The sequence below is a fragment of the Chlamydotis macqueenii genome, chromosome 8 (genome assembly GCF_036417535.1).
Source record: "Chlamydotis macqueenii isolate bChlMac1 chromosome 8, bChlMac1.mat, whole genome shotgun sequence".
In the NCBI taxonomy this organism is placed as follows: Eukaryota; Metazoa; Chordata; class Aves; order Otidiformes; family Otididae; genus Chlamydotis; species Chlamydotis macqueenii.
Window position 1 is genome coordinate 16,328,713 of NC_141563.1, and position 20,427 is coordinate 16,349,139.

Consider the following 20,427-nt stretch of genomic DNA (forward strand, 5'->3'; position numbering starts at 1 on the left):
TAATTTCTACATCATAACTAATATAAAAAGTGATTATATGAAAGTCCGGGTAATGATTTTAAAATAAGTTTTGGCAGAAAAGAGAAGGCTCTGGGGAGACCTTATAGCGGCCTTCCAGTACCTAAAGGGGGCCGACAGAAAAGATGGGGAGAAACTCTTCAGCAGGGCCTAGTGTGATAGGACGAGGGGTAATGGTTTTAAAATAGAGGGAGGTAGGTTCAGACAGGACATGAGGAAGACATTTTTTACACTGAAGGTGGTGGAACACTGGCCCAGGTTGCCCAGAGAGGTGGTGGATGCCCCATCCCTGGAAACATTCAAGGCCAGGTTGGACGGGGCTCTGAGCAACCTGATCTGGTTGGAGATGTCCCTGCTCCTTGCAGGGGGGTTGGACTGGATGGCCTTTGAAGGTCCCTTCCAAGCCAAACCATTCTGTGATTCTATTAAAAGTTAAGAATATGGTGAACTGCTGAAAAAGCAAATGTAGAAATATTGTATGTGGTAAACCCATCACTGCAAAGACATTCATGTATGTTTCATGTATATACATATGCATTTATTCCAGAAAAAATAATACTCTTGCTACTTTTGTCATATGGAAAATAATGTCCTATATGGTTAATTAGAATGCGGTGTAAGCTTCTAGAAGCATAGCTTTTATTTAAAAAATAAAAAAGCCAAATCCTTGTAAAATTTGCATGAATTCAAGCAAGACTGAGTCACAGTTGCTGTGGGAATTTGTTACTTGCTCTACTACAGCAGAGAGTTGTAAAGAACTTTGGAGAGTTGTGGAAATAAATTTTTCAGGAAAGTTTTGTGATAGATCCAGCTATGACCTACCAACTGTCATATAATCATTGGAAGAAGCTAATCCAAAATGGCATGAATCTGAAATTTCCCATAGGGACTGAAATGTTGAATGAAGGACTTCAAACAAAGGAATTGTTTAAAATGGAACATTTCAGTGCTGGCGGCTGTTTTAAGTGAATTTGGCTGGTTACTGAGATGAAGCAAAGAGTACTGGAGGAAAACTGTCATATAGAAATGGTGACAAGAATAAGAAATATCTACCTTGTATTGAATTATGAACTTTACCAAGAAAGGCAAAAGGTTGTCAGTAAGTTAAAGAATTCTAGTAGCAGCTTTATGCTGCTAGTTTGTGTTTTACATCCACAACAACGAAAGTATAGACTATAAAGATGAACAAAAATGTTTGTATTTTAATTTGTGTTTTCTCAAGTACTTTGCACATCTCAACACTATTGATTAAGCCGATCAACAGACAAGTGTGGGAGGAAAGTGAGTGATGTGTTTTGTAGGGAAATGTAAAACAAAGGCAGTAAATATTGTTGAATATAGCTTAGGTAAGGTTTTGACGTAAGAAGTTAAGATTTACTTTAAGTTAAGGAATAAATGCTGTTGAAGTAGTTGATGCAACAACAGAATTTCAGAAAGCTTAAAATCTGATAACTACAGAGGACTAACTGCTACAGGAAAAAAGTAAACACAGACTTCAGTGAAAACATGTTTAGGTTTTATTCATCATGAAGGCAATCTTGCAGTGAGTTCACTCCTCATTTGGCGGGTTCTGTTTATGATCAGTGAAATAGCACTCATACCTCAAGTTAGTATTTGCTTAATTAATAAAAAATGCACCCAATTTTTTTAGCTTTTGTCACAAAACGACAGCCAAAAAGCATGGTCTTGAAGCTTTTGATCGTTAGTAGAAAATGTACATATTGGTTTTCTATGCTGACAACATTCTGGCTTTGGGGCAGTTTCTAACACATAAAATATGAAATCACCTTGAAATCATTGTGCAGAAATGACTCTTCTAAATCAAAGGTGTCGATGTGAAGAAGAGCATCAGTTTAAATCCTTTTGCTAGAGAATATTGCCTTGAGAAAATCCTCTCAATAGAAATGCAGAAGCATATTTGTGCATGTTTACTGGACACTTGATTTACTGCAAGTTGTGCAGTCTATATATTTCTCAGTTTATGTATTTATGCAGTGGTTACTGTTTCAAAGGACTATGTTATTGGAACAAAATTGTTTTCGTTTCCCAGCTAAATGTAAATATTTTGCAAAGCAAATCAGCTCTGTTTTGACGTTTTTGGGGATGTAATAGTACAAAGACTTTATATATTTACCCAACAGTTGTATGAACATGATGATGTTCTTGCCTGGAAATCAGCGTGATAAGGGCCCATCAACAGAATCTTGTAATTTTTCTCAAGAAAGACAGAATCAGCTAATGGTCTAAATAGATGATTAAGTGTTACTGCTTATGAAATGAAGATTAAAAGCCAAAGAATGGCTATACAAATTTTGTTTAGTATTCTACATTTTGAAAGAGTGCATGTTTTTAACACATCCTGCACATCAGTTGTGTGATACCATGAGCAGAGCATGTAAGAAAACTTTAATCCAATTTGTTCTTAGTCTCCACAATGTACACTTTCTGGAATTTTAAGACTTTGGTCTATATCTTCAGGTGTTCAGTGTAGCTTTTGTGCTACTCTTAAGTTTTGGGAGTAACTCTGACATGACAATTACAGTTCCAGTTTTATATACTTGGTGTCCTTAGTACTTTGCAACTTCATGCAGGATTGATATCAAACCGAACCTTCTTCCCATTAGTATTTTTTGTTGGCCTCAACATCTAAGGTCTTTTTTTGATCATTAGAAATCCAGTAAACCCTGTTTCTAAGCTTCCAATAAAATTCTTTTTCCTCTTTCAAAGATCTTGTTTTGTTTCTAAATACTTGCAGCTATTTCATAGGCCATTACAGACAGCAGAAGTTGTTTCATTACCTAATTCACTTCTAGACACTTTATGTGAATCTATGGCAACTACAATATTTTTCCCTGGCCTGTCAACTTTGGGCAAAAGTGTTATCTTTCATTTCTACCAAACAACTGCCCAGCACTAGCTTTTGATGATGTAATTCACATTGGTAATTTTCCTTTATTGCTTCTACTGCATTGCTTTTGGCTTCTTGACTTCTATCTAGAAGCATACTGAAGAGCCCATATGCTTTATACAGCTCTAGGTGTTATACCTAGGACCTAGGACAAGAACCCTATCTGCGCCCTTATCTAGCAGTCTTCTCTAGTGTTTGGCTGAGAATCTCCATGAATAATACGCTCGTGGCCTCCAGGAACCCACATTGTTCTGGCACAGAAAACAAACTACGGCACATGAAGATGGCATGTGCATACTTGCTTGATCATAATTTACCTTACGGGTAATTTTATATTTCTGACAGTGCATTCATGCTCCTGGGAAGTATCCTCACTAGTGGATCTTTATTGTAAAATGAAATTAATTTGTGAATATTAGTATTAGAAAGTATGTTTTTCAATTCCAGTAAGTTTAGGTCACTGACAGGGCCACTGTGCTCCTGAAATTACTTAGCTACTATCTTCTGTCAAAAGCTAGTAGTGAACAATTCTACCCCTTTAGAAACTGGTAGTTGTTCTGCAAACGAATTATATCTTCAAATCATTATAGATTAAAATACCAAGAATTATGCTCCAAGTTTGAACTTTACCTCTTGATTGGTACAGAACACTTCCTCCACATTGGTATGGAAATTTGTTTATAAACAAATTAAATACTGGGCCAACTGCAAGGCTGTGGATTGACATCCAGCAAAGACCATAGCATCATAGACTAGTTTGGGGTGGAAGGGACCTTTAAAGGTCATCTAGTCCAACCCCTCTGCCATAGACAATGATATCTTTCACTAGATCAAATTGCTCAGAGCCCTATCCAACCTGGCCTTGAACACTTCCAGGGATGGGGCATCCACAGCTTATCTGGGCACCCTGTGCTGGTGTCTTACTATTCTCATTGTAAAAATTTTCTTCCTTAGGTCCAATCTAAATCTACCCTCTTTCCGTATAAAACTGTTGCCCTGTGTCCTGTCACTACAGGCCCTGGTGTTTAAAAAAAAAATCAAATAAAAAAGCATATATTGAAAGATCACAATAAAGTCTTCAGTATGAACAATCCTAACTTTCTCAGCCTTTCTTTGTAGGATAGATGTTCCAGCCCTCTGATCAGTTTTGTGGCCCTCCTCTGGACCTGCTCTAATGGTCTATGTCTTTCTAGAACTGGGGACTCCAGAACTGGATGCAGTACTCCAGGAGGAGTCTCATGAGAGACAAGATACTTGTTCATTGCCTGACTAGGATATAATTCTGTTCAGTCATGCCTATCTGACTGTCAGTGTTTTTAAGATCAGGCAAAAGCTGACAGTATTTTTAGGAGAAATTAAAGAAGCAGTTGTCCTACTTGTGTTTATGAAAAACAAGAAAAGGTTACAGAGATGCTTAAAGGTGAATGGATGCTTCCTGAAAAAGAACATGATAACGTACTTGTCCTTTATTTGGGAAAGCAAAAGTCACAGTAAGGATCTTGACAAAGGATTTGATTTCAGATAAGAGAGCTACATAAGCATCTGAAGTCATCTTTGGTGGGATGAAACAAGCTTTCTTGAAATTGAGCAAAAACGTACCTATGAAATGCAGTAATTTTTCTACATCTGCCTCTAAACCAATTAACTGTTTGGCTCTTCTTCCTTAGAGTAATGTCAATTTATTGCTACTTTAATGCTTATTTTGTATTGAGTGATCTCAGTCTTCTGAAATCTTTTTAGTCCGTTACAAAGAGAATGGTAATCTATACATGGGATAGAAGTCAACTTTCATGGTATTCTATATCCCAATATGGGATCTAACAAACTGAGGAAGTAATGATGTATTTTTCCACTAGGATCTCTGGTAAATTTAGAATATCAGTTTGGGAGATCCATGTCCCAGTAGCAAGTGTTCAATACTTTTTTTGGCATGTAACAGAATGTGCACAAGAGCTAGAAAACATCAAGGTAACGGCAGCACCAGCATATGTATGGACAGATCACTTAATTCCAAAAGCAACAATAAGACTTAGCTTAGCTGGGAGTAATCAGTAACAAGTTACATACCTTATTCATTCTTTTCTGACATCTGTCATGTTAGATGAAAATAATTTTGATAAAATGTCATATGACAGAATTCTTTATATTTATTTATTTATTTCCCTGAATGATTTCCTTGTATTTGTTTGACTCTTGGCAGAGAGAATTCTCCTTCTGATCTCCTTCAAAATAGAGCAGAGTGGTATCTTTCCTGGAGACAACCCAAGGGGTTTAAAACTGTGGAGCTATTAAAGAAAAACCTATTATGATAATATTTAAACGTACCTAAATGTGCTTGTAGCTTGGTTTAGAAAGCTGACACTTATATAATTATTCTGATTTAGTCTGCCACAGGCAAAATTCTTTTATTTTATCATGTACACCAGCTTTTTTGACTATGACCTTAAAAAAGCATTGAGTTTTTTGTGTAAAGCCAACCCTTCTGTTTCTGGTCTCAATTCTTACATTTTTGGCACGTCATTTCTTTGTGACTTCTGCCTTTGAGTGTTGCAAATCTTTATTTGGTTACGTCTACAAAATTCAAGCTGTTGATAATATTCTACATGTTAACCAAATACATGGGTATCAATTTATAACAAATACCTGTGATACTAAATTTCTTTCAATACTTCAGTTTTGTTCAAACCTGGTATAAAACTTTAAAAATTCTGGAGAATTCTTATACATCATTCTCATTTGTATCATTTTTTTCAATTAGATTAATCTGTTTTAATGGACAATTTATTCATAGTAATAATAAAGGGACTGAGAAATATTTTTAACATTTTAATACTTTTAGAAATAATTTATTGGTAACTTACTATGCATTTACATACATTAGAATTCAGCTTTATGTAGGGAAAAAAAAAAATCAGTGTGACTTGCAGTGTAATGAATGTGCTCTGTGACTGTACTTTAGAGATTGTTTAAACCAGGAGAATAACCATCCTGACAGTACGTCATTCTAAAAGACATTTTTGAGGTGATTTTGAAGGAAAGAGAAGAAAATTATAGGGATTGAATGAAAGTATTTTCTGCACAATGTGTGGGACAAATACTTATCTAATGGATGCCAATAACAAATTTGCAATTAATATTCTACTACAGTGACTGTCATTTCATTGATGAATAATAATTGCAAGCCTCAAGGCGAACTTTGAAGTTCTAGCCTTCTGACCAGTAGGGAGAATACAACCAGCTGTGTCTAGTTTTGTATGTTTTAGTTTTATTGCTAAGAATATAATCACAAAACAATATATTTTAAAGTATTTTAAAATATATTTTGATCATTTCAAGTTTCTGTGTCTGTACATAGTAGCAATGCCCGAAGGTAACATTTGTGCTTGACGTTCCATTGTGCCAGACTTCTAGAAAACATTTGTGACCTCATAATTTATTGCATAGAGTGCATATTTCATAGATCATTGGGCAGCTGTGAAACTATCCATGGAGCTTAAAGAGAGGCAGCCTACATTGTACTTGGCAAAAGGATAAATGCTGAGATTGAAATAAATATGTGAAGTTGTTCCGGATATAAGCAGAATCCATGTGTAAACAAGAACATAGAGCTTTAAAAATTAGTTTGAGAGATTTTCCTTTCCTACAAGAGCTTTTCCTTTCCTGGAAGCACTAGGGATACTAAAAAGATGCAAAACAACATTAAACTTTCCCCTCCTTGCTTTCATTCATAACATGAAATCATGCAAAGAAAATGCATATCACTGCACTCAGCCTGTGGAAAGAAAGAAGTAATTGTGTCCTACCCACAAACGTATTCTCAAATGTAAGCAAAACATCTTAAGTGTTTGGAAAGGTTTTCGTGGTGTGTATTGGCTATGAGTAGTGGTTTAGACAAGTTGCACCAAATTTTCATTCTGACAGCTAACCTTTATGGTACTTTTAAATTGGATTGAGGTGCTAAGTAATTAAAATGAGCCTCCATAGCCTCTGGGCTGCCTGCCGACTGCTGTACAAAAATGGCATCGCCTGAAGCAGCTGCTCCTGTTTCAAAATTAGAGAAAATACTGCTTCTGAAAGAATCTGTTAACTGAGCAGAACACAAGCAACTTGGAAAAGCTAATAGGTCGCTTTTAAAATTAGAAAGTTTCCCTCTCATATTTTACCTAATATGTGGACTGTTGAATCTCAAGGAGCACTAGGGTAAAATTTTGGAAATAACTTGGGATTAATTGAAATAAAGTAATATTCCTAGTCTAATTTAGGACCGTTTTCAAACAACTTGTACCCACATATGAAATCAGTTTTCCCAAATCATCTATTTCACATTCAATAATCTGGAAATCTTGTTTGGTGCTGAATTGTAAATGCTTGACAGTCAGGAACAAATACTGTATGCCTTCTGTATTCTGACTTTTGGTAGAAATGACAGAAATTGCTTTCAAGTCCGAGTTTAGGATCCAAAGCTCGTAAGTGATTGTCTTTAGTGAATCAGAGTTGCCCTTTGTTTTATATAGTTATTTCACCTAACATTTACCCACCTGATGAGCAGCTTTTCCTTCTCAGTGTTTACTTTGCTAGTCTAAATAAGCAAAGCTGTCTGTCTCTTCTTATAAGATATCTGTTCCATGTTCCAGTCTGAATTCATAATATTTGAGTACGGTGATCAAAAAGATGTGTAATAGTGGAGATGAGATCTCACTTGTGTTTTGAAAAAAGTATTTTTATTTATTCATCTTTGTGTTCTTTGCCTGAAAGACTGAAACATTATTAAGGATTGTATTTATTTTTTAATAGCCCCATTATTTTGGGACTCTCTCATCTTGTGGCTAGTATGTCTTTGTCTTTCTCTTCCTCAGCAATTCCTACGCAAGTTGGTAACTTACTGCAGACATTCTGGTTATTAGTCCCCAAGACTATGACCTTGCATTTTGATTTAGTTCCATTTCTAACACTGCTTTCCTTGAAGTCACCTGAATTGTCTACAATATCATGATTCTTCTGTTCATTAATCTCTCCCAAGTTTGAGTCATCAATAAATCTTACAAGCACATTTTTTTTGTTACCTTCATCATTGAAAAAAATTTAATAAATTATTAATGAGTAATTAAATTGGGAATGTTCCTCCAGTCCATCCCGTTCCCATGTCACCTTTAGGCAATTCCTTAATGAGGTCTTCTCTAGTATGTGATTTATGCTGATTTACAAAGCCAAAGTAGACTTGATCTATAACATTTCGTTTGTCTTGACAGCCAGCTCAGGCAGAAGTCTGCGCAGCCAAATTAATATGGTATCTGTCTTTGGTAAATGATTTTCAGTTTATTTCATTATCCATTCAGCTCTGTGACTGGTTACTCTTTAATTTTTTTTTCCTTTTTACTTGTTATTGAGGGTCTATTGTACCTAAAGATCAATTAATTCAGCCATTCTTAAAATATGGCATTTGTTGTTTTTTTACTAAACATTTGTTGTTGTTGTTGAGAAGTACTTTTCCAGCTTTCCTTCCGGGCTTTTATTATTTTTGTTCATACTGCTCCTTTTTCCTCCACTTTAGTCTGATGTCCCTATTTGCTTGGTGTTTCCAGTTCTTAAAGTCTCAATTCCTAGGTCATGTGGTTGATAGAATATTTTTCTATAATTGTGCTGGTTTGGCTGGGACAGAGTTAACTTTCTTCGTAGCAGCTGGTATGGGGCTATGTTTTGGATTTGTGCTGGAACAGTGTTGATAATACAGGGATGTATTTTGTTAGTGCTGAGCAGTGCTCACAGACAGTCAAGGCCTTTTCTGCTCCTCACCCCACCCTACCAGTGAACAGGTTGGGAGTGCCCAAGAAATTGGGCAGTTGACCCCAACTGACCAAAGGGATGTTCCATACCATATTACGTGATGCTCAGCATATAAAGCTGGGGGAAGGAGGAAGGAAGGGACATTCAGAGTGATGGCGTTTGTCTTCCCAAGTAATTTTTACATGTGATGGAGCCCTGCTTGCCAGGAGATGGCTGAATACCTGCCTGCCAATGGAAAATTTTGCTTCACTTGTGCATGTGGCTTTTGCTTTGCCTATTAAACCATCTTTATCTCAACTCACAAGTTTTCTCACTTTTAACCTTCTGAGTCTCTCCCCCATCCCACCAGAGGGGAGTGAGTGAGAGGCTTTGTGGCGCTTAGTTGCCAGCTGGGCTTAAGCCACGACAATAACATGTCACTAGACAGAAAACCTGATGATTTTTTTTTGTTTACTATTTGTAGCTGTTTTCCCGTAGAGAATATCAGCTATGTTGCCGTACAACTGACATTAAATCTTTTTTAAACAACTGATGAAATTTCTTCCTGTACTATCATACAATGCCAAAGGTAAAATTTCTCATTTCATGTTATTACTAGTGCCAGGGGATTAATGTCAGGTGGCACTTGTGGTGACAGTGAAAAGATTAAAAAACAATTCCATTAAACCTATCTACTGCGTTTGATATTTGAACCGTTAATAAGAGGGATTACCTTCTTTGTAGGCAATGGTAAAAATAAGCTCAGCATAATTGTCTTATGAACTGAAGACCTCCTTACTTGTAATACATGAAAGATTCTATTTCATAAAATCTCCGATTAAGACATTCATTGAGAATTTAGTTCAATTAGGCTAATGGGAAAGATCAACATAATAGTTCCCTCATTTTCTGATGATGAACATTATAGGTTTTCTGAAAGTATATAAACATATTTAAAACATACTCCCTATTAAATTTCCATATTTCCATATAGTTTGTATTATGTTATTTCTTCAGTCCAATTTATCAGAATAGAGAAGTAAAAACTATAAATGGAAACAATTAAAAAAGCCAAAATTATTTACAAAAAGATTCCTAATATTTTTTTTTCTTTTTTAGCAATTTGCTACATTCTCATTTTCCCATAGCAAGAAGAAGTAGAGGTTTAATGGTCCTCTAGCAGCTCTCAGACATTACATGCAGGTTTACAGCTCAGAGTAATTTATTATCATTTCTGTATCTGGAAAATGAGGAAGAAGTACTAGACCTGTGCAATGAAGTAGACGCTGGATTCAGTCCAATTGTTTTACTCATATTGATTCTTCAAAAAAAGAGTAGAAAGACTTTTTTTTTTTTTTTTTTTTTTTTCAAAGATGTAACCAGTACAGTGGTGGTCCTGGATATAATTTAGTTTCGGAGGCTTTGAATTCTTCATAAATGCTGTGAAATCATCTTTATGCAAATAAACCCTTTACAGCACAGCTATTGGGTTATGCTGTTCCTTGGTATGCATGCATATTTTATTGTCTGTATATGTTTTAATGCTGTTTTTAAAATGTTTTAACAAGACTTACTATATACTGCATATATACTGCATCTGAGAAGCCCTTTGAAATGTCAAATATAATTAAATAGTGGTGTAATCAAATAGAAAACATATAAAATATTAGAAAAGTTAATTGATTACATTTTCATTTATGTTAAGATTCCTTTTTTTTTTTTTTTTTTTGATGAAAAATCAGGAGAAGTTTGGATGCGGAAGGGTGTAGCAGAAGTGGCAGTTGTTACTGTTGATTTTGATGTTTGATTTAGAGATGACTAAGAAATTTCAGTGGGAGCTAATTCCTTAAATTTTGGGCATCTGCACGGCACTATGGGCGACCTGAGCAGCATGCACAACCTCTCAGTTAAGTTTGGCCTGAATAACAGAAGGATGGAATGTGGAAATTTCAATGCCAAGATGTTAAGACCATTAATGAAAACATGGAAACTATAAATTATTGTATTTGACTTCCAGATCAAGCAAATTTGTATGATAAAAAGTAGCATTAGTCAATACAGGGGTATACATTTTTCAAAACAGAAAAAGCCAAAACAACTTCTTTAGGCGGAAATTACAACTCAACTATTTGAAAATAACTTTTTTAAAGGAAAGGAAATAAACAGATGCATAACAATGACCTCAATGAATCTGGATTTACAGAGTGCTTTTTAAAATGTCTTTACCAAATTTTCTTAGAAATTAACAACTGGTTAGGAGTAAGAAAAGGAATAAACAGTCAATGTTTGACAATAGAGGGAGAATACCTATGGGGATCTGTGCTGAAGTCTGTGCTATTTGTAAATTATCTGGGTGAGTACACCAGTAAGAAAATTTGCTGAGAAAGTAAAAATTAATATGACTACAAAAGTCTGCAAAATGAACTTGAGCACTGAGAAACTGAGCCCATAGTATGGCAGGTGAAAATTACTGTCAGAGTTAATAAATCCCAAGTCTTACACATGGAAAAAACCAAACCCCTAGCATAGTTGCACTGTCCTTGTTACAACTTGCATAACAGTGGATTCTAAGTTATTAACACTCAGAAAATAGTATTTGCTAGAAAATATCAGTTCAATCCCTAGTGGTAATAAAAAAGCAGTTGGAATATTAGAATTATTGGGAAAGGAATGTAAAGTAAAGTGAAAAATATGAGGCATACATACTTGTATTTTGTGCTACTTTAGTTGCACAGGTTTTAAGAGAATATAGCAGAACTAGAAAAAGTACATAACGTGAAACGAGAACCAGAAGACTGGTGTGACCTTTCCTGTAGGAAGAGGCTCAACAGAGTATACTTTCAGGCTTAGAAAAGTGAGGAAGAGAAAGTTGAGTGTCATGGCATTAGAAAGAAGAATAATCAATAATTGTTCAGTTTTTAGAAAGAAAAATAATTGAGGGATTTGAGGTGAAACTCTCAGGGAATAGATTTAAAAGAAACAAAAAAGTCCACAGTATGTACCTTTAGCATTGGAAGTTACTTTCATAGGATGTTTTGGGTGTCAAAAATATAAATGTACCCAAACTAATTGATTAATCTGAAGAAATTTATCAAGAAATATCAAGTGCAATTTGTAAGGCACAGTCTGTGGTTTAGGAAGCCTCTTAAACCACAACCCATTGGAAACTTGTCATAATCTGTCTATTTAAGAATGAAGATACTCTGTGTTAATATAGTAATGACCAGTAAAATAAAGTAAATCATATTTGTGGAAGCATCCACACTTCTAAAAACCTCTTCTCTCAGATCAAAAAATTATGAACTGCAATTTTAAGTACTTACTAGTATATTATGTTTTTTTCTGGAATAAAATCCATACTCCTAACACATTTTATGACCCATCACCAGAATTTTCTTGAGAGTCTTCAGGAAGGACTCCTCCTAAGGAAGACTTAAAGTGCATAACCGTGATTAGTCCAGTTAACTGCCAGTCTTCCTCCTTTCTTGTTGCAATGAAAACAATATTATTTCATGACTACTTAGGAGACACTAATGAACTGGCACAGGTGTTAGTTTTAGATCTTTTTATACTTTTGTTAAAGAATGAATAAAATAGAAAAGCAAAACTTCCAGCAAGTAACTTTAATATATATACATATATATATATTTAATCCATCAGATTCTAGGCAGAGTTTCCAGATAAGTATTGCAGCTATGTTTTTTCTCTCTTTTACCAGAACATCTGCTTCTCAGTTCTCAGTAGGTGTTTTTGTTTACTTGCATTCTACCCTGATTGCCTAGTCAAGAGTATGCTTCCCAATGATTTACGTGACTGAAACTTAGAATACTCTGGTAATGAGGACAAATATCACAGACCTTTTCTTATTGGAGACTATTTGTTCATGTTATTGAACAAATGTGGCTAATTTGCTGCTTCTTATGTGGCTGTTTTCTTGAAATATGCAGTATCTGAGTTTAATGGCAGGAATATGTGAGGATATGTCAGAGGGAGAAAAAACTAAACCAAAACAAACAACTAAACCAAACAATAAAAGAGAGGGGAAAAAATGTAAGGGAAGGCAATGGGAGCATCTGCTTCTACAAGAGGGCAATTGGTCCATGAGAGAGGCTGAAAAAAACCTGTACAGAGCAGGAGAGCAATATTCAGGATAGAAGAGCTAGAATGTTTTGTTACGAGTCTGTTGGATAACTGCTTATATTAGTAGATGCAACTGTATCAACTGGAAATGCAATTCTAAAATGTTTGCCTCCTCTGAGAGGAGAAATATACTATATAGCTATTATGTTCAAACCCACTTTGTAATTTCAAATTTCAAGGACTTTTTGTAAAACTAACAGCTTGTGGGTTTAGAAAGATGGCTAGAGGTAAAAGCATAATGAATAAATTACTGGCTAATTCTGACTAGTGGAAATTTGAGGGAATTGTATTGTGCTGTACCTTGCTGCACACTTGTGTTAATTTATAGTGCTATGTGAAAGCGAGTGCAGGCCCATATTGTACGGACTTGGCTGAAAACAACCCAAATACAAAAAAAAAAAGAAAGTAAAGAAATGGTTGTTCTCGGTTTTCCTAATAAGTTGTGAAGCTAGTCTCTGAGGAAGGATGCTGGTGCTGTCTCTGGCAATCTTTCATATAAACCTATTCAGAAATGTAAACAACTCTTATTCAAACTACATTTAACATTAGGAAGCTGTTTCAGAATTTTATACCTTTGCTAATTAGACACTCCTTTAATTTCAGTTCCAGTGTTTCAATGGCTGGTTTCTTATACTTTTGTAGTAATGTGGACACTGATATTGACTTTTTCTAGCTGTTCTTCCTTCCTCATATTTATCCTTCCCTCTCGCTTTTTTAAATAGAAAATTATCTGTTATAACATCAGCCTTAGCTTTGCTTTGTTCTACAAACCATACTATTTTGAAATAATTTGTGAAGTAGATAATCCAGTCCTATGCTCATAGCAATTGCTATTCTCTGTATATATTCCAACTTGAAGCCATATTTTTGAGCATGGAGTCCCAAATAATGTTTCTGACATCCGTATGTGATGTTTGGATGATATCTCACCTGTGACTTACACAACAGTATTGATCTCCCTTACCTCTTCTAGAAATATTTTGTGTGATAAATTGAATATAATTTTTTAAAGCAGACTTACACTGATGATTCACAGTCACATAGACAGAGTAATATCAGTGATTTGCTGCAGATGAGTGTGGGCTTTCTACAGAAATTTTATCAGTCCTGAAACGCATGATATTGCATTCTATATTAATGGTATTTTATTCCATTTTCTGTACACCAAACCAAGCTATTCAATTCCTCTTGATTTTCCTGATCCTCTGTATTGGCAATACTTTATCAGAACCACTTTTATTAGTACCCTTCTCTTTGGGGTATTATTAGTGTAAATATTTAACAAAACTGGGTCCAAGCTGATCCCTGAATAATCTGTTTAAAACAGTCCTTCAGGCTCAGCAGTTGACATTTTGGTACAACCTGTTTTCTTTTTTCCACTTAACCAGAAATCTCTGTTCTGCTAAGTAAAGTGTGTGCTTAGCTTTATGCACTGAGCTATATGACTGATGTCAAACTAACCTTAAGTGTGCACTTAAGAATTTTACTTGAACTTAACATCTACTTAAGTGTATGTTTCCAGTGTAAAACAATAGCATTAATGAATCTGAATTTGCTTCTACTATCAATAACTGGTGGAATAAGAAGAGAAGGTAAGGTGAATTATGACAAAAGTATGTAACTATAGGTAGCAATGAGTCAAGTTCCATGCTCAAATAGCTGAAACTCTGAATGATCTGCTGCTACTTCAGATCTGAGAAGCAAACTCCATCTGCACGGTTTGGTGATATTTACGGAAAATTCGTTTCTGAGATTTGTCAGCCAGCTTATTAAAGGTTCATGTTTCTACAACAGTAATAAAAGGTTTTTTTTTCTAGATAAGTTGTGCAGCGTATTGATTAGTCTGAAAAAACAGTTACTTTTTTTTCAGTAGCTAGAACAGTGATGTATAGAAATATTATTCACTAAGACTAGTCTTGTGAGCTTAATAGTGTTTTTTTACAGCTGATCTTTTCTTTGGTTTTAAATCCATTGAGCTTGATAGGTTTTACTTGCCCTCTCCGTTAATGTTTGACTGCGGTGCTGTTGACTGTAGCCAAAAAGCAGTCATAAAGGGAAGAGTAGAAAAAGTAAGGAAGTACCATGATGCTTTCCCCAAATATTCTGTCATCAGACTATCATTTTTTGCACTGTTTTTCCTAATCAGGCAGTGATCAATGTACAGTATTTTGTTTGTTTGTTAAATGGAGGCTGTAGTCTTACTTGAAACATCCTGGCAGTATGAGGTATTCTGAAGTTCTCTTACAGTTTCCTGTGACAACTTCTCTTGAAATTCAGGAACTGACATTCCAAAACAAGCTCATCTGCAAAGTATGACAGGAATAAAAGTAGCTGCAAGAGAAATGCAGTGTTGGCTCTCCTGATACTGTTTGTGTGGAGCTTCTTCAAAGTCTAATGTTATCACCACTGAGTATTTTGTTAAGAAAGACCTTAAGAAAGGAATAAAAATCAAGGGAAGGCATGATGAAAATCTCATGCAGTGCAGGAAAATAACTTTACAATCTTATTAATAAATTCCAGCAGTTGCATGTTGTGAAGTTGAAACTAAGTGAAGGTGGGAGTCAAGGTTTTATGGACAGCCTTGATTCAAGCTCTCAGATCACAAATTAGAAGATATGACAGCAATGCATTCCCACTATTCCTGCCACAGAGTCTGAACCACATTAATTTTCTTTTAATGTAAATGAATAATTTCCTTTTTAGTAACAAGGATATACAAGGATAAGGCTGAAATTCTAAAAAAAGACTCCTAACTTTAACTCAGGAAACTAACTTTTTGTCTGTTAAGAATGATTTGAGGTCTGAGTTGTTACTATGTATCGCTTTACTTATCTTCTCATAGATGTGTTTTAACACTTTGATTGGCATAGAGTCTCTAAGTTAAACTTAAAAGCTAAGTAGGAAAGATCACGCAGTCTCATGAATAACAAATGAAGTGTGACAGGGAAGCACATTATCTTTTAAATTGCATGTAACTAATCTGTTAATTACGGTCAGAAAAAAATGTTGCTACCTTATTTTAAAATCATCAGATAAACCTGGGATTTGCAGCCAAAGTGTAATATGTGACATTGGTAAATATCCTACTGAGAAGAAATATCTGCACAATTTGGCCAAAATTTAACTAGGACTTCCTTGTTTCCGAGCTGGCCTGGAATAGTTGTTAGCAATTATACTTATGTTAACACCTAGGGTCCGTGCCAGAACAATTTACCATTGTGCTAGGTGTGGTAAGAAGAAGAAAAGATCTTTCCAGTTTGGAATCTGACATCAGTAAAATCTGACAGAAGGGTAAAATCTCAAATCATTTTTAAACAAAGAAGATGGAAACAATAGGGAAAAAAAATAATGGGATTGTCCTTAGATGAAAAAAAAAAAAAAGGCAAATGCTTTCTAACCTCAAATTATACTGTATAAAGCATGTTAATCTCAATTTTATACCAGCCTCAGAGTTGGCAAAGTCAACAGAAGGGCACCTGACCTTTCTCAACTTTCTCCTAGCTCATGGAATTGCATAGCAGGTCAGGTTTGCAGGCAGAATTACATTGTTTTAATGAATTTTACCTGATACATGCACATAAAGATACCTGAAGAACTCCTCATGACTGAAGTTCTATTTTGATAGTTCTGTATTGATACAACAGTGCAGAGTTCACTAACAATTTTTCAATTATTTCTTTACTCTGCTTTTAGTGTAACTTTGTTCTTAGCCATCCTGAGCAAGGAATACTTACTCTTCTAATGACCTCAGTCCTCAGCGAAGTCAACTCTGACTTTGCTAGGTAATTTCTAAAGGAAGTAGTCAGTTCTTCTCAGTTTCTGATTAAGCTACCTATTTCTTTCAGAGACTGTCTCTGTTGGAGGTCAGACTGTGAATGAATAATACAAAACCAGCAGCAGTATAGGAATAATATTGCATCTTGTCATGTGGTAATTTGAGAGGTGAATCATGACCACTTTTGTTTGAGATTCCTGTGATTCTACTCTTTCAATTTCACAACCTAATGAAACAGTCTTTCTGTTCTATTTTCATATAGAATTATCAGTTTCTCTGGTCCTTTCATGCTTTCTCTCCTGCTGCCCTCCTCTGCCATGGGAAAAACTCCCAGAAAGTATTTCCAAAATCATCATATCTACCATTTAAAATGTCTGTGTTGATATGTCTTCAACGCTTTGAACTTTGTTAATAAATTGGTGAACAGTGATTATAGCTTAGTACTTTAACAGCTGCCCTGTTGTTCTAGACCCTACTTGTGTAATGTTTGTATTGTTCTTTTTTTAATAATAAATTCAGTGGGATTCGTTATAAATTTAAATAACTTAAAATTCTGTATTGTTTTTCATATTTTACTATGACTGCATATAGGTGTAGCTCAATTTATTAAAATATTGTAGCAGGGGTTTTAAATAAATAGAAGAAGAAAACAGTGTTGTGATGGATGAATATTTACTCTTTCAGCTACATAGCATAATGTAGTTTGGAATCAGATGGATATTGCCTTCCCAAATAACGATGGAAGAGCAATGATCCTTTTAATACCAAAAAAAATGTGTAAATAAATCCCTCAGTAGTGGGGACAGCAAAATCTCCATGAACTGTCTCATACAGCAATGCTTCCTTAGCAAGTTGGTTTTGAAAATAGAAAACCAAAACCCACAAAGTTCAAAAATGACTCATGGCTGTGAGTGATGGGGACTGCTCATCTGTGAGAGTGAGCTTTCAGGAGCATCTAGTAATTATTCTTGACTCAAGAGAATTTGGAAGAAGTTGGAAAGCATGCTTTACATTATAGATCTGTTAACTAAAATGGTTTTCTTCCATTGTAAGTCATTCTCAGGTAAGCTAAGATCTCTGAGCTTAATTAATTTGCTTAAGTCAAGAAGGAAAATCTGTACTGATACCTATCAGACTTTGAAGAATCCCGTTTTGGAATGAGGGGAGGGGAGTAAAGTTAAGGTTGAGTTTTCCTCAAGGAGATGAAAGGACATTTCAAGGAGATGATAGGGTGATCATGGAACCAGGCAGCTCGTCTTAACAGTCCTGGAAACATAATGTAGTAATATAATAATAAAGCTGTAAGGGTAGAGACCAAAGGTGCCTCTAGCTCAGTATCCTGTCTCTGGCAATATAAAGAGCTGATGGGCAGTGAAGAAAATAGGAACAGGCAAGCATCAAACCTTGCATGAATACTGTTCGTGCATTCAGTGATCTTTAGATCAGGCACTTGCCAACTTAAAAGTGAAGCTGTGGCATCAAATAACCTTGTATGGATCTTTGTCAGGTTGTCCATATAAACTTCTAGGTATCTAAAAGATCCTGCTGAAAGTTGTTCCAAAACTTCACTGTCTTATGTGGATAACTTCCATCTATGTATTTTGAACTTGCCTTTTGCCAGTTTCTTTTGATGACCTCTGTTCTCTACATTGGAAGAGACAGCTTTCCTTCTGGGTTTGACAGACTGCTGTAGATGCTTTTCTCAATGATTTTCCAGGACAAAGTCACATTCCTTTGAGCTGTCTCTCTTAAGGAAGCTGTTCCGTATATGCCTTTGACTATTTAGCTCAGACTTTACTGGTTCTTTATGAGTTCTCTGTTCTTCTTGAGATGGATAGGACTTGCTTTAGATGAGTACAGATGTTACTTTGGTTAGTTTGGTAGTATGAAGTTTAATAATTTTAACTCTGGTTCAATCCTTGGATAATATTCTCTCCTTTGAGAATACAGACCAATGCTTTTTTTATCTACCTATTAACAAATCATGCTGAAAGGAGGAGACTGGGCAAGAAAACCTTCCTTTGACCCTTCCCTATCCATTTCCTTAGCTCACATATATGGCATGTACACACACACATTAATATACACACTCTGCAATGATCATCAGTATTCAGTCTCAGTGCCTGCATAATCCAAGAAGTCTCGCATTTTGCAATTCCAGTGTTCAGTAAACTGAAAGAAACATTTTTTTTTATTAGAAAAACCACCAAGAAGATTAAATTTGTTTATTACAGGAGATAATTGCCACAGAACCCTACAGATTCCAAACCTGTTTTGAATTTTTCTTTAAAATAATTTATTTTCTTTCATGGAATAAATTAATGCAAACGTATGTTTAATGTCCTTACAGATTTAATTGAAAAGTGAAAAAAAATTCATTTGGACTGCTAGCCCCTACAAGTGAACTAATGAAAGCATGATTCTACTTCATACTAAATCATCATTACTGAAGGAAAAGCTGTTCTGAGAACATTCAGAGATCAACTACTTCCAGAGATATACAATGAGACATATAGAGAACAGTCCATGTAGGTAGTTTTCTGATGTACTGGAAACCATGACCAAGATAAATGTGACTTTTCTACATAAGGCTGGTCTAAATTTATTGCCTTTCCATTCAGGGTTTAGAAAAGATTTTCTGCCTTGAAGCTTACTAATATTTCAAAATGTTCATACCATATGAATTCTAATCTTACATAGACAATTGAAAGAGAGATACATGACTTCTGTCAACCAAACCCAGCTTCTTTTCCAAAGCCAGGTCTTAGGCAAAGTAGAGCATATTTTCTGGAAACAGATTGGGTAAAAGATGTTACTTTTGGTTAACATGAATTAAATGGTCTTACTTCACTTAAATTTCCTAATGACTTGCTTTTGACTTAAGCGAAAAAAAAAAAAAAAAAAAAATCTGTGCTGATGTATACTTTGTGAAGACTGGTATGTTGTTACAGCCCAAATGCAGGTGCTGTTACAGTCTTCTCAGTAGAAGTCAGACTTACAAGCCTTAATTTCAAATATTTTAATCGCCAATAGTTAAAAATTACCTATTTCTAAGGGATTTGGGAGGGATTTTTATATTTATTAGTTTATTATAAGCTCCTAAGGTGATCCAGTGAGCACAGAGAAGAAATTAAGGAAGACACTAAAATTAAACTGATACAGAGAACAATTATTTCTTGGTTCTGGCAAGAGCAAAATGAATTTTTCAAACTAATCAAGACTATGTGATCTGGGACTAGAGAAATGAGGGAAGGGATTTTCTTAAGCAGTATATTTAACAAAAGGTTAGAGATGAAGAAGTAATAGAAAGAAATTCCCGAGCTGAACAAGAATTACTTTTATGGTAGACCAACAAAAAATATTGTTCATTAGGAGGAAGAGAACTCCATCAAATCAACATTACTTTAATCTGTTTTCATATTCAGACTTATATTAGTGCATTTTGATAAATTTTCATTAAAATGTTATTGCTTTACCATTATATATTTGCATGACACTTGTACTTCAACTATCATTCCTTGCTAGTACTTAGACTCTTAGCTGCTTTTATTCAAAATTACCTCTTTAATTTAATAATAGTGGCTAAAACAATCAAGATAAAACTTTAAAGATTTAAAGTATGTGTCAGCTGGAGTTTCTGAACTCTGCAATTCAATTTAAAAATCCGATTTGATCATATTTCAGTGTTCAGGTAGATCATAAATATATGACCCAAATTCTAGGTATGTAAAGAACTAAGAAGCAGTAATGTTAAGAAAAAAAAAAATCACTTAATGCAAGTGTGACTTAATATTTTCTATGTAAGCTTCTCATTGTTTTAATT